The sequence below is a fragment of the Cryptomeria japonica genome, chromosome 1, assembly GCF_030272615.1.
Source record: "Cryptomeria japonica chromosome 1, Sugi_1.0, whole genome shotgun sequence".
Classification (NCBI taxonomy): Eukaryota; Viridiplantae; Streptophyta; class Pinopsida; order Cupressales; family Cupressaceae; genus Cryptomeria; species Cryptomeria japonica.
Window position 1 is genome coordinate 467,257,439 of NC_081405.1, and position 14,834 is coordinate 467,272,272.

Here is a 14,834-nt window from a genome sequence, read left to right on the forward strand (position 1 = left end):
ATTGATGTCAATATGTTGAAGTATGAAGTGGTATATTGAAGTAAGCAAACTGGCAAGAGAACTGGTATGATATTGTGAACCGGTATATGTGAGAACCGGTATGATAATGTGAACCAGTATATGTGAAAAAGTGAAGCAGGTATGTTGGAATGAGAACCGGTATATGGGAAGTTTTGTATTGGGGTTTCATTTGGCATGACTATTGGTTGGTAGTCTCAACCTCAGGGTTTCCGGTTAATGCATTCCAAGCTTGTGTGATTCAACCGATGACATCTTGTGATGAGTTAGCATTGTAATGAAGACCAGATAGTGTTGCCATGTCAGCCTTGTTCGCATGAAGGATTTCCTTGAGGATCTTGCATGGAGATTGATCCTATCTACCTCGGGAATGTGCAAAGTCTCTGTAAACGGTGGAGAGCGCGTGATGGGTTTTCAACTTCCTGAAGTGGCAAAGAATGAACGTTGGAGAACGTCTTGAGATATGTTCAAGACTATTGTATTCAATGCAGTATGATTAATGGTCAGGATTGAACTGATTGATTTGTTAAACCTAAATGTTTAGGGTTTAGGGTTTATGCCACCGACCTATCTGTTTCCTATAAGGTCGATGATTTTTTTCAATTTGAGGTTGTTGGCAAATGCTATGTGTGTATCCAAGCAAAGAGATACTTGATTCTTGCTAGACCGGAGAAGTGTATTGATGCCTACAGAGTGTGATTGCAGAAGAAAAGGAGATAAAGTGGATCTGCCTTGGCATTGAGTGTTGTTATCAGATCAATGTATTACCTATTAACTTCTAACCATTTCAACAGTTGGAAAATCCCTTAACCAGGTAGCTTTAATAGGCTTTTGTGTAAATCCTTTAACAGGGTGACTCAATTCAATGAGTTCTTCAAATCCTCTTGCGAGGTAACCTTTAACAGGGTTCTAACCTTTAACCGGGTATTTAGCCATCCCTTAACTAGGTGATCCCTAGCAGGATTGGTTCCTAGCAGAACCTATTGTAAAAGTCTTTAACCAGACTAGGCTCCTAACAAAGCGGACTTCAAAAGAGTTCAAAGAATAGCTTGTGGGTATTCATCCCCATCGTGGTTTTTCCCAGTTGGGTTTCCACATGAAAAATTAGTGTGTCACGTGTGATGCTTTAATATTTTATGTCAAGTGGTAAAGCATGTTGAACCGGCAGTCATTATATTTATGATGATATATTACTTGTTTATGCATATGGTGAAGTGGAAATGAGATATTAGATTGTGTAGAGATCTAAGTGTTTAATGGTTTATGCTATTCATACTCTCACTGTGTGTAACCGGTAGTGCCCTGATTTAGACCGGTGTTATTGTTTACCAGTTAAGTGCAGTCTTTGCAGTCAAACTGGTTGAGGGAAAGTTTTTGTCTGTACTGATTCACCCCCCCCCCCCTCTCAGTACTGGTTTGGTACTTACTGTTCATCATTATTCATCAGAACTAAGCAAGGTGAATTTATGAGTTTTAGTATTGCTAGTTTTCTTAATTGTTTATACAATTACTTTAATTATCCATTGAGTGATTTGATTTTGATTATGATTGGGTTTATTATTATTGTTGGTTTATTTATTCACAATTTCATGTCCACATTTTGGCATTCTTAATGGAACCCACATTCCTAAAATTTAAGGTTTCTTTGTGAGAAATTATGTGATTTTAGCAGTTATAGGTCAAAACATTGTAGTTGATTGTATTTTACTATAATTAACCAACCTTTTTTTTGCAAGAAATACACCCTTCATCACAATTGAGCCTAAGTGTAAATGATTTTGAAGGCAATAGAGAATTTTATAATTCATCACAATTGATCCATATTTCATTGTAATTGATACTAGAATTAACATATTTGATTTATAGCATAGAGTGTTTATTTTTGTATGAATTTAGATTTTGATGGTTCATTACTAGAGTTATTATTCTCTATTTAGTATTTACTAACAACATCTAACTATGATTTACCCGCATTTGACCCTATGATAGTAAATTCATTATTTTCTAGGGTTATGAACTTTGTTTTGCAATAATATTCCTCTTTTTCCAAAAAGATCATCATAATTGATTGTATTTCATCTAATTTGATCTAGTTTTCAGAATAATTGACTTCCATTTCATTGTAGTTGATTGGGATTTTATCACATTTGATCAAAATTTTATCACATTTGATGAATATTTTAGTGTAATTGACTGGTATATTGCCTAGGTGAATTTTTCTTTTTTCTGTTTCAACACAATTGATTCTAGTTTCACAGTATTTGATTCTACATTTGACATATTTGATTTGGATGCATTTTATCTATATTTTGGGGATTAGATTTCTTGCTAACCTTGTTCTTTGGATTTTTGGTTATTGACTTGATTTATGTAGCTTGGCTATCATCGGGAAGACATAAAATAATTGAAACTACTAATATATTTGTTGCAAGATTTTTTTCTTTGATTTTAAATTAGCTCACATTTAAATTTATTAAGTGGAAGAACTATGTTTGTCATGATTGGTAGATTCATTGGTGTGTATGCTCTCCTCTTTCATCTACTATGAGCCTAGGGATCAAAAAGACCCTTGAATACGCATTATGTTATTTTTCACCCAAGAGTGCTAGTACATGTGCTCTCCCCTTGTTTCTCATACAAGCTTAAGGATTAGAAATTCTAGTTCTTTATATTTTAAGTAGAAGGCTTGCTTAGGGATTTCATCACCCAGAGGTGGCCTCAACCATATTTTTTGTTCTAGGGTATATAAGGGTGGAAAGGGAAATTTGTCTTCAAAATGTGACCATTGTCATTTAAGCCAAGCTGCAAGACCCTTGGTCTATTGAGACTTGTTAGGTAATAAGAAAAGGGGAGACCCATGTTAGCAACAAACTCGAGGTCACAAACTAGAGTTTTTCAGCCCCAATAAGTTTTTTTTGTAGTATTGCACCTTGAACTCGGTCCTATTAAGGAAGGTAGGAAATCAGATATAGATAATTTATTACTTAGTTAAAAAAATATAAATAACATAATACATAATATTGAGACCCAAAATTAATTATATCAGTTGTATTCACATAGTAAATCATATACACCCTTATGTCTCCTTATACATTCACATTATATCTCTCCTTTCATATATTATATCTCTCCTTATACCTTTAGTATATCCCCATATATTCACTCTATATTGGTGAATGTATCTCATAATATTTATAGCTACTAGATACCCCTAGCCTATATGCTATGTTTTGATTCTTGTGCTCCACAACCTTGATGTAGTGAGATGTAGTATCATTCCTAGAAGTCTATCTAGTTATTATATTCCTATCAAATTTATCACCCTTCTAAACTTTGACTTTTCCTGAAGTCAACCTTGTAACACTAAAAGGATATCCTTGTATATCTCCTATAGGATCTTAACATTATGTTCCCAAAAATTTATGGTCAATTGTAGTTAGTAAGCGTAGATTTCAAATTGCAATAATTATTGTTTTGGTTCTAGAATGGTAGTGGGAATTTGGAGGGTTTGGTAGAAGTGTTGGCAATCCTGTTGTAGATGTATAAATCTGACCACTTTCTTAAATAAATATTTAATATTTATTTTAACCCTATCCCCCCTATTAATTAAATTTTATTTAATTAATTTCTTCATTTTCATCTATTTGATTAAATGAATTACTCAATTTATTTAATTAAATTCACTTAAACCTTTTGTAGCTTTTAATTAAAAAAAAACCCTTTATTTAATTAATTCCCCTTTCTCCCTTTTTAATTAAATTTGCATTTAATTAAATTGATCCTTGCAAATAAATAAATCTAATTTATTTATTAAAATCCCCCCACTTGTATTTATGCAAGTTGCATCTATTTTGGTTGAAATAAAGTAATTTTATTTTAATTAAAATCTTTTTTCCTCATCCACTTGTATTTTCCTTCATCTCTCACTTGCCTCCTAAAACCCTTTCTAGATTCTTCTAATCACTTCCAATTTAGCCTAATTCATCTTCTAATTATTGTCACATTCCTAAGCAAAGAGAAGTCACTTCTCAAGGCCTCCAAAGTCTTCAATAAATATAAAGGCTTTGTGTCTTCAAATGGTTAACCTCTAAAAGTATTCCAAACCATTAAAGGCTCTTACATAACCATTTATGCTTAAATCAACATTCTTGCATGGTTAGAGACTTTCTCTCTAACTTAACCCTCAGCTAACCCAAGGGTCTCATCAAGAATTCATGGCTTTGACCCTAGTTATCCTATTAACCCTTGCACAAGAGTTTACCCCTTGGGTAAAATATTTATCCATTGGATAACCCTAACCTAACCTTAACCCTTAATTCCTCAGGTAACCTTCATGTCTTCTCAAGTATTTAATGCTTCTTGCATCTCCTCTCAAGCAACCCCTTATTGGCAATTGTCACCATTTCTTTGGTGAGAATTGTAAACATTGATTGATTAACTTTCAATCCTAGCCCTTATTAAGATTATTCAATATTAACCATCCATTGCCCTATTTTCCCTATAAATAGAGCTCTCATTATTCATTTTTGATATATCCAAGTTTCATGCATCTACATTATAGTCTAATTTACTAAACATTTTAGCCTCTCTTTGTTAGAACATCATCATAGCATTTAGGAATATTTTAATATCATAATATATTCATGTTAGGATAGTATATCATGCTACGATAATTTGCTAATCTTTTATCATATCATCATCTTCATACTAGCTTAATCATCATAGTTTTAACATCATATATATCTTAGAATGCATTCATACATATAAATCAACTATCACTCATTCTTGGAGTTGTCATTCATAAGTCATTTGCTCAATGATCTGAGAGAAATATTGACTTTAGGGATCTTGTGAGATAGAGAACAATGGGACACCCCTTGGGAAGTTGAACTAATTGAATTAGTTCATATACTTGCACCAAGAGTCTCATTGGTGTGTGGGTCTTTTGGATTCGATTTATTCATTTTTGTCACCACATTTTCCCGCATACATTTTTGGTGCCCACCGTGGGGCACGTCCCCATAAATAACATTTTTAGCGCATACGGAGAATACTTTAGCGCATTTGTGGCAAACAGTAGTGCATTCATCGCACTATTTGGTGTATAGGACCCATCTTCTAGTGCTTTTGAACTTCCTTTTAGCGCATAACCTTCTCTATTTATTTTTTACGCATAGAAGTATCAACGTAGCACATTCGAGCATCAGGGTAGCACGTAGGAGTCGGCTTTTTACGCTTTTAGACCATTTTGCAGCGCATCTGTGCAGAAGTTTAGCGCATAACTCTAACAAAGGAAAATAAAGTTTGTAACAGAGTTAGAAAAATTAGGCTTGTGTAAGCCCACCTAAAGTTTTTATTTTTCACTAACTTCCTTTTATTTGAGGTTACTAATTATTTCTTGCAAATTGGAGGAGTTAGATCTAGGAATTTTGATTTCTTTCTAGCTTTTCAAGTTGGATTAAAAAGAACTCATTTCCCTTTGGTTTAAAAAGAATCTTATTTTATTTTGGGCTTAAAAAAAATCAAATTTCCTTTTGGACTTAAAAAGTAATCTCATTGCAAGGTAAAAAGAACAACAAATCAAACACATTTACTTTCTTGCAAGATTGGGGAAAACATTTCATTTGGGCTATAAAAAGAATAACAAATTTTCATTTCCTTGCAAAAGTAAAAAAGCAATCAATTTTTCCATTTATTTTGCAAAGCGATTTCCATTTCAAGTAAACATGCTTTACTTTTTGTTGACCATGATTTCAACTTCCTAGTTAGACAACAAATTGCTTTGTGGGGTAAAAAGAACACCATGCTTATTGCAGCAACATCTCCAAATAGATCTTAGTTAATCATTGCCTTGAAAGTTAAAAAGAATGTTGTTTTCCTTGTCTCGAAAGTGGAAGGTATATGCTGTCCCATTAATTGAGTGACCAAAAAACCAAACCACTCTTTCATGTTTTCTTTTACTTCAAGAACTTAAAACCTTTAAAAGGTCTGCCCTCTCGAGTTGCCCTTAGGGTGCCATTAATGGTCAGTGAGAGGGGAATGACCTAAGTGGGAAATGGGTTTATCGCCAAGTGTTCCAACCCACTATAATCAAAAGTGGAGGCTGATGAAAATTCCCTCCAATGGTTTTACTCAATGATTAGTCTTCCCCCAGTATCTTTAAGATATGTAAAGTCTTTGTTCTAAAGGTTGGGAAGCCTCTCAAGGGATTTTATCACTGAAGACCGAACGAAAGCCTAATTATGAACCTTATCATTAGAAACTTTGAACCGAGTCAGTCACCAAACATTGGCAATATCATAGTGCAAGGGTGGGGAAAAATCAGCCCCCAAGATCACTCACCATATATCTCCCAAGATAACTACTCAATTGTGAAGCAATTCACTTTGGGTTAACTTCTAGCAAAAGGTAAAAAAGCGGGCACCCCCTAGGGGTAACAAGCCTGTTTGAGTTGATAGAGTATCGAGACTAGTGGGATATGATATTATTGATGACCTTTGAATAAAGAGTCTATTTGATATGTCTTCTTTCTAATCCAAACTAGTGAAAACATCGAGGATTCGAAAACATCCTCAAAAGAACATACATTATTTGTTTAGCATAGACAAGTTGTTATCTCTTCTATCTTCTATGTTTTCAAGTCTTTTTCAGAAAATCATCCATCAAAATCACAAGAGTTATTTTCAACATCATAGCAAAAGCATCAAAATGGAGAAATCAAGGCAGTTAGCATATAGGAGCAACATCCTAGCACATCTCAAACATTTAGTAGTGCATTCAAACCAACACTTAGCGCTTTCATCACTCAAATTAGTGCATGACCAATATCATACTGGTAAGAATTTAGATAGCACTTGTCAACATCAATGTAGTGCATACAAGCATCAGCCTAGCACATTCAAATCATATTATAGCACTTTCATACCAAACATCAATGTGTCACAAGGACATATTAGTGCATAACCTATCCATCAATTTTATTATCAAACAGTATAAAGTAGCGCATTGGAGAGGTAGCATAGCGCATAGTGAATAGTTTGTAGTGCATTGGGAACATCCTTTAGCGCATTAGGTCTCTGTCTTAGCACATGGTCAATATTAGTGAAAAACAGAGAGCAAACCAGTCACTTTGGAAAAAATTTATCAAGTGTTTCAGATACCCTTTTGGGTCCTCTGACTAATCCAGCAACAAAACTTTGAAAAAGGATCATAAATGAGAAAATTTTGAATCCAACAAAGCACTCTTAGAAAGAGTTTTCAAATCATCAACTATCTTGAGATCAGATTTAATCCAACAAAATTAAAGAGTATTAGAACAAGTGATCAAAGTTCCACCATCCAATGAATCCTATCAAAACAACACCTAGTTAGGTCCTCAAGTTGTCAAATTAAATCTCTACATCAGGAAACTTGACTCATATCATTTGACACACTTTGTCATGGAGATGAATCAAACTAAACCTCTACTTGACAAAGTAAACTTGAGTTTTCAAATGAAGTATCCATATCCAACATCAACATCAACATTTGATCATTTACGTATGACCACTCCTCATATTTTGAGAAGAGGAAGTCTTCATAAAAAAACTAAGTTGAAGAAGAGACAACCTATTTCTAAGGCACTTGTCAAAAGGAATAAATTTCTCTATATCAACCATCAACTCTTTGCATCACATCGCGCATTCTTGCATCATATGTGGTTGTATATCCGTGGAAAAACAAATGAATTTGACAAAGAGCCTTTGAGAAGTAGGGCTTACATTCAGAAATCGGCATTCAACCAAAACCTTAATAGTGGAGGAATGATTAACCCCACCTTATTTCCAAAATTTCTTATCACTTACAACGAAGCTCGACCTGAGCCACCAACTCCACCAAGAAACCCAATAGAAGAAGAAGAATTCATCACGGTAGAGATATATTAATGCCCGGTGTCACTCGATCTTAGAGAAACAAAAAGAAGGAATCAGATCCAAAATCAAATATGGGTCGTAGACTGTCCAATCCTTTTGATGAGTATGCAAATATGGGAGAAACAGAGATCACCGAAGAACTTCTCCAAGAATGTCAAGAGAACGTGTCTTTCCAAAAACTCGTAGAAAGACTTATAGAAGCAGATAAGGAAAAATATCCACTCATGCTAACTAGCAAAGGAGTCAATATTTTTGAGGATTTTGACAAAGAAAACTTAAGGAATGCAGATGAGAGAATTTCAAGAACAAGATCATGAAACTATGCTTATCAAGAACAACGAAGAGAAGAAGAAACAAATGATCAAGAAAACATACGCAACCAAGACAACACTCATGAACAAGACCATGCCCGCATTCGGGACAATATTAAAGAATAAGGGGAAGCTCCCCATCAAAAAAAAAATGCACCCATGGCCGCTCTTACACAACAACTCCAAACACTACAAAGACAAATGCAGGACATGCAACACGGAACCAAGGTACGATACTCCTTGGACGAAATATGTCCTTATCCTTTTGATAGGAGATTAAACATGGCATCTTTTCCCCCAAATTCGGATATACCAAAGTACAACAAATACAATAGTAAGATTGTTTAGTCCCAACCGGTGCTGAGAGGGCAGGGGTGAATCAACAATTTATCAGTTTTTCACAATTAAAACTTTTAACTCAAATCTACACTAACTTAATATTCATCAATACACATAATTACTACAGGAGAATATGCATGCATGAAAAGATATACAATGACATCAATATATATCTCATGGAAACCCAAATGGGTGAAAACCATGGTGTGAGTAGGAACTCACAAAATTTGTACTCTTCTGAAGTACACCCGGTGAGGAGCCATTCTTGTTGGGAGAATACAAGGACACTATTAGGTGCCACCCGTTTAAGGGATTTTATTTAAGGTATGTTATTGCCTTTACCCTGTTAAAGGTAGCCTGGTTAAAGGACTTAAGAACATCAATTAAGATGTCACCCGGTTAAGGGGTTTTACAAAGGGACCTGTTAAAGTCCACCCAGTTAAGGGATTTAAGTTGCAATGGTTAGAAAGTAACAGAAGGATGATCTGTTGAATTAGCTACCAATAGCTTGATCAGATCACAATGAGAATCATACTCTATCCACATCAGTTGTTTCTACTCTACACAACACTGGTTTTCTGCTTATACCTTCGGCTCTGCACTTTGTTGGTCCTTTGACCCTCGGCTCTACACTCTATCAATCCTCTGTCCCTCAACTCTGCACTCTGTCGGTCTACCTCATACACTCTCTTCTCTTCTAAATTGTTTTAGCACTTCCTCTCACTCTATTATTCACTTTGGATCACCTTCTATAGGATCTTCTCTTTGCAAATTTTAGAATCTAGAATTTTTTAATAAACTCAAAAATACTTTATACATTTTCTTTTGTCACCTTCAGGTGTTTTCCTCAATCAAAGCAATCACAGATTTCAGAGGGTTTCAAATTCAAAATCCCCCACTCTTTCTTGCGCGCCCTGCAACAATTCTGCCAAGTGTTCAACTAATTCTACCACCACATCCCCCAAAAATAGTCACTTGTGGGTCAAGCTTAATCATTTAAATTGAACCAGAAAATCCGCAAGTAATCATGGCTTGACTGCATGATAACTGAAGTTGACTTCACCAACCTTTAATTTGATGTAGACACAAGCTCACCAACTCACCTTTTTCCACCTCAACTGAATAACCGATCACCACTCTGAGATTTATGGTGATCACCTATCTTCTTTTTGCCTCACCAGTGTATCAGTATACCACTACGCTCTACATTACCAGTTCAACCTTTGATTGTTGATTTGTTGTGCTTACATCAAGTCTCTAATCATGTTTGCCAATGAGGTTCCAGTTTGCATACAACCTCAAGCCTTCTTGCCTAAGTTACCTTTCGTGGCTTCATCATCATCAGAATGACTAGCCTGAAGATCTAACCTCAACACTGATCTTCTTGAGTGACAAACTGGTTAGCTTAGTTTGTCTTCCCTTGAGCTGATTGAAACTTTGGTCATTTGTCTCTTATGTTGTTTCTATTTGTTTACAAGTCAACACTTTTGCTACTGAGATACACCACTCCACCAATACCACTTCACAGATCAATGTTAGACATCAATGACAAATCTTAGCTCATATATCGGTTCTCTAGATTGACCAGTTTTCTCAATGCCAACAATCTCCCCCTTTGGCATTGATGGGAACACTTCATAATATGTCTTATCAGTTGCATGTACTTTCTTCATTTCTTTCTTTATTTTTGTACCGGTCATTACTTCTGCTCTAAGTAATGAATATCTCCTGCTAACACTGGTAATACTTTGTTTCAGCAACTTCAGCTCAATCACTACTTACCAATGCTCAAACACTATAATCATATCTCCCCCTTTGACAACAATGCCAAAGTTGCATTTCAGTACACTTACAAGACTGCTCCCCCTAACCAGAGTAGTCCACACTTATCAATCTAGTTTTAGATTATTATTTTTTTAAGAAATCATACCAGATTGATATAGAGCCCTTTTTACTTACTTTACTCCAAGTAGGGGCATCACCCCCAACATACCTCTGAGATATTCAAAGGTATCCTTCTATAGTGGCTTGGTGAAGATATCAGCCACCTACTCTTTTATTGGTATATACTCCAACATCACTTCCTTTTCTTGAACTTGTTCCCTTAGATAGTGATATTTGATAGCTATATGCTTTGTCTTGGAATGCATCACTAGATTCTCGGATATGTCGATGGCACTGGTTTGTCACAGTGAATCACTACCAGTCTAGTCACCTTTTCTTGGATACCTTCCAACAATTGCTTGGTCCAAACTATCTATGTGCAATTGATTGCAGTAGCTACATACTCAGCCTCAGTTGTGGATTGAGATATGCTATTTTGTTTCTTGCGTGTCCAAGATACAATCCTGTCTGCAAGAAAGAATGCACCTCCGCTAGTGCTCTTTTTGTCATCAATGTTCCCTGCCCAATCTGAATCAATGAAGGCACTTAAGTTGAAGTATCCCTTATGTGGATACCAGAGACCATACTTATCAGTCTCCTTGAGGTATCTAAATATTCTTTTGACTTCCACCATGTGAGTCTCTTTAGGATTTGTAGAAAATATGGCAACCAAGCCAACATATTGTTCTATGTATAGTCTACTATGTACTGCATACTGCAACTTACCGATCATGGACCGGTAAAGTGTCTCATTCACTTCATGAGCCTCATCATATTTAGAGAGCTTGCAACCTATAACCATTGGAGTTCCAATAGGTTTGTAATCTTCCATTCCAAAAGTTTTCAAAGTTTCCCTTATGTACTTGGTCTGAATAATGAAAATGCCATTCTTTAGCTGTGAGACTTGCAGACCAATAAAGAATTTTATCTCGCCAATCATGGACATCTCAAATTCTTGCTTCATTTATTTTTCAAACCTCTACTCATCTCATCATCTCCTCCAAAGATGATGTCATCTACAAAGATCTTAGCAATTAGATGTTTTCATTCATCTCCAGTCTTCAGATATAGGTTACTATTATCACTGGTTCTTTTGAACCCTATGCTTAGTAGATATGAGTGTAGCCTCTCATACCAAGCTCTTGGTGCTTGTTTTAGCCCATATAGATCCTTCTACAACCTACATACCATATTTCTTCCATCTTCAAATGCAAACCCTTCTGGTTGCTCTATGTATACTTCTTCCTCTAAAATATCATTTAAGAATGCCAATTTGACATCCATTTGGTAAACTTTGAAATATTTGTAAGCAGAATAGGCCAGCAAAATTCTGACCCCTTCCAGCCTGGCCACCAGTGCAAAGGTTTCTCCATAGTCCAAACCTTCTTCCTGAGCATAGCCTTTGTAGACTAATCTTTCTTTGTTTCTTACCACTTGACTGATTTCATTCATTTTGTTTCTAAACACCCATTTGGTACCTATTACATTTTTGTTTTCCGGTCTAGGCACTAGAGTCCAAGTTTCATTTTTCTCAATCTGCTCCAATTCCTCCTCCATGGCTTTGATCCAATCATCATCTTTTAGAGCCTCCTTTGTTGTTTTGGGCTCAATTATGGAGAGCATTTAGGCATTCTCTCTTGCTCTTCTTCTATTCATTACTCCTGCATCTTTGTCACCAATGATATTTTTTAGCAGAGTGATTGTTTCTGACATACTTTTCTAATACCGGTTCATTTCTTGGAGCTTCTTCTACCGGTTTTGAAGTTTCTACTTCACAAGCTTCTTCATTTTCCACTTCAATAGGATCCTCTTCATCGGGTTCCACCGATACAGTGTACTCGATCCCTTATAGTCCTCTAGTTCACTCTTTCTATCATGTTCATTTTTCTTAGAGTACTCATCTACTCTAACATTTGCACTCTCCACAATCTTATCGGTCCTTTTGTTCAAACACCGATATGTGTTTCTCTTTGTGGAGTAACCTAAGAAGGTTCCTTCATCACTTTTGGGATCAAATTTTCCAAAGTACTCATCCCTCTTGATGTAGCATCTACTTCCAAATACTTTGAAATAACAGACATTGGGTGAGTATCCACACCATAATTCATAGGGAGTTTTATTTGTCCCTGTCTTTACCTATATCTGGTTCAAGGTGTACACAACAATGCTCAGTGCTTCTCTCCAAAAGATATGTGGAATATCCTTTTGTATCATCAGAGTCCTCACACAATCAATAAGAATTTTGTTCCTTCTTTCAACAACCCCATTCTACTGAGGTGTTCTGGGTGTAGACATCTATCTCATAATCCCCTGGTCTTCACAGTAATTCATGAACTCTTGAGAGGTGAACTCTCTTCCTCTATCTAATCTCAGACATTTCATATTCTTACCGGTTCCTCTCTCTACTCGAGCCTTGAAGACTTTAAACATGTGAAAGGCTTCATATTTTTCTTTCAAGAATACAGCCCACATCATTCTTGAGAAGTCATCCACAAACAACATGAAATGTCGATCTCCATAGAAACTCTTGGTTCTCAGAGGACCACACAAGTTTGTATGAACTAATTCCAGCATATTTTCAAATGAAAAATATTTTCTGTTGAAACTAGACCCGATCAACTTTCCTAGTTGACACTCTTTACACAGCATTTTCAGATTTCACTATATTAGGCATACCTCTGACAGACTTTGTCTTACTGACTTTTGCTATGCTATCAAAGTTGACATGACACATTCTTTTGTGCCACAACCAACTGTCTTCTACCTTTTCCATTAGACAACTACCTATGGTGGTGTCTAGGTGAAAAATATTGCCTCTAGAATATTTACCGGTAGCAATCAGACTTCCTAATTTGTCATTCATTTCGCATATTCCTTCATTGAATTCTAACTGGTAACCCTTATTAATAAGTTGTGCAACACTTAACAGACTATATTTTAGCCCTTCTACCCAATAAACATCTTCACAATTTGTTTTATCATTTAGGGCTATAGATCCCTTACCTTTTACTACACAAGGATCATCATTTCTGAATCTCACAGTTCCTCGATTGCAATCCTCCATGATGAGTAATTTGTTTCTATCACCGGTCATGTGGTGAGTGCACCCACTATCAATTACCCAATCTCCACACTGGTTTGAACTAGAAATCAGTGCCATATCACCTTCCTCTATGTTATCTTCCTTAACTACCACAAATGCAATTCCATCTCCATCAGATCCTTTTGATTCTTCATTAGTAACTCCTTCTTCTGCAAGATAGCACTCCTTGCTCTTGTCCTTGCAGCTTCTGAAATTATCCTTCCTATCTCTATCATTATCAGGACATCTGGATACAATATGACCTATCTTATTACAAGAGAAGCACTTTAAAGGTAATTTACCTTTATACTTTCCTTTTCCTCTTGGCAATCTTCTTGCCAATAGAGCTTCAATCTCATCTTGTTCCTGTTCTTCAAATAACAGATTGTCACTTTCATGAGAGTGATTGGTTGTTGTAGTAGAAATACTTCCAGTTTCTTTTCTTCTCCTTGTTGGTGCATGCATCATGGGAGCTTTGAAAGAAGTGTCAATCTTTGGTACATTGTTTTCATAGTTGCTCAGTTCAAAAGTAGTCAACTTACCGATCAGTGAATCAATCGATACATTAATTGTTCCCAAGGATCTGAGTTCCTAGATTGCAGAAACCCTTATGGCATATTCTGGTAGCAAGGTCCTCAGGATTTATTGACCACATCATCCTCTTCAAGCTTTCCTCCAGCACTTTTAATGGAGTTTACTACATCCTTTATTCTTTTTCTATACTGCTCTATATTTTCTCCTTGCTGCATTCTCATCTCATTATATTTTCCTCTCAAGTTGTCTACTTTAGCCTTTTGAACATGAGGATCTCCTCCATAGACTGTCTTCAGCTTATTCTACATCTAAAAAGTTGTTTTCAAATCTTGAAGCTCTGCATACTCATTATCAAAAAGAGTGCTAACAATCAGATCCATACTAGCAGTATTGTCTTGCCTTTCCTTGATTTGATCTGGATGAGAATCCCTGAATATTCATTGTACTCTGTGATTACATGATTCCAGTAATGTTCTCCTAGGGATCTTAGATAAAGCTTCATTCTGCCACACCATAAGGTGTAATTCTCCTTAGAGAACTTTGGACCCTCCTTTCGCATCATCTTGGGCCTTTCCTTAAGTTGTTAAGCTTCTTCTAAATATAATGACCTCTTCTTTGATACCAATTGTTAGTCCCAACCGGTGCTGAGAGGGGAGGGGTGAATCAACACTTTATCAGTTTTTCACAATTAAAACTTTTAACTCAAATCTGCACTAACTTAATATTCATCAATACACATAATTACTGCAGGAG